Source organism: Haliotis rufescens, unplaced genomic scaffold, assembly GCF_023055435.1.
Source record: "Haliotis rufescens isolate VD_foot unplaced genomic scaffold, xgHalRufe1.0.p SCAF_28, whole genome shotgun sequence".
NCBI lineage: Eukaryota > Metazoa > Mollusca > Gastropoda > Lepetellida > Haliotidae > Haliotis > Haliotis rufescens.
In genome coordinates, this window is record NW_025963979.1 from 6,068,489 (window position 1) to 6,069,761 (window position 1,273).

A 1,273-nucleotide genomic window follows, 5' to 3' on the forward strand; every position below is an offset into this window, starting at 1 on the left:
AATACTTTCCTTTGACTGACAGCATGGGCAGCTATGCACGATATGGCACAGTCACTCACGTCACGATGACTCAGTCTCTCACACCCACATGGCATAGTCACTAACCTCACCGAGGCTCTTGAAAAACAACATGCGCACTCGGCACGGTGTTGATAGTTTTAAATAAGCATGTCGACACTTTTGCAGGGAATCTCATATGAGGAGCAGAACGTGTGATATCAATATCTTTTTTGTGTGTCAGAGAGGTGATGATAACACGTGTGTGTGATACTTATTTGGGTGTTCCGTTTGGGGGTTTACTAGGAAGAACTGGCGGATATTCTTTAATTTTTCTATAGGTGCATGGTCATAATGCTATTTCAAGAAAGACAGTGCTAGGTCTTTTGGAAAAGACTCTCCGATTGGCATTCACCTTTCAATCTTTTGTCCGAGGAGAAATAGTTCAATAGTTGTGTTTTCAATCATTTAAGACGAAATTATTTGTGTCCCCAGTTCCAAGGCTAGATCTACGCAATTCGTAAATAAATAATTAAGTTCTAGGCCTATATAAGTATAGGATAAACGCGCCTCCGAGGTTTTGGTTGAAAATGTAAAACCTTGAGCACGGGTAAAGACCTCGGGTCTTCGAGGTTTGGGCTGAAAATGTAAAACCTTTTCAACCAAAACCTCGGAGGCGTGTTTTATCCAACTTATGAACCGTCTAAATGCAAAAAATACCAGAAAAAAAAAGAAATCATCGACAAACCTTACAGTGACACAAAACAGGGTATTTCGGTATAAAAAAAGTGCATAAAAAGTGCAGCATGGACTAGCTGGAGTCATGACATGATAAACTGAATAACCTCTTATCACCTGCCCCGTTAGCTCAGTGGGAAAATAGTGGGTTACAAAACTTAACCCGTTCGATTCACGTCATGGAATTTTCATGCTAAAAGAATTGTGACTTTTAACCAATCATCAATCATCAAGAGGCGAGTTAATGAAACATTAATTGCAAAACCTAGGTATTATAACTGAAATGTATTCATCAGGTCCTTGGCATTGTTCATATATTGCCTGCCTTGAAAGTTTACCAACACTTTCAACAGCCTTCTGTTACTGTGTAGTGTTGACGTCACCAGAGGTTTATAATTTAAGTTTCTCCGTTTTTAGGTGACACAGCACACAATGTCCAGATCCAGACATTGTGTGCTGTGTCACCTAAAAACTGAACAAAACCCATAAATGATTAAATCCAATTTGATGATGTCCCAATTTTATATTCTGTCCAAAG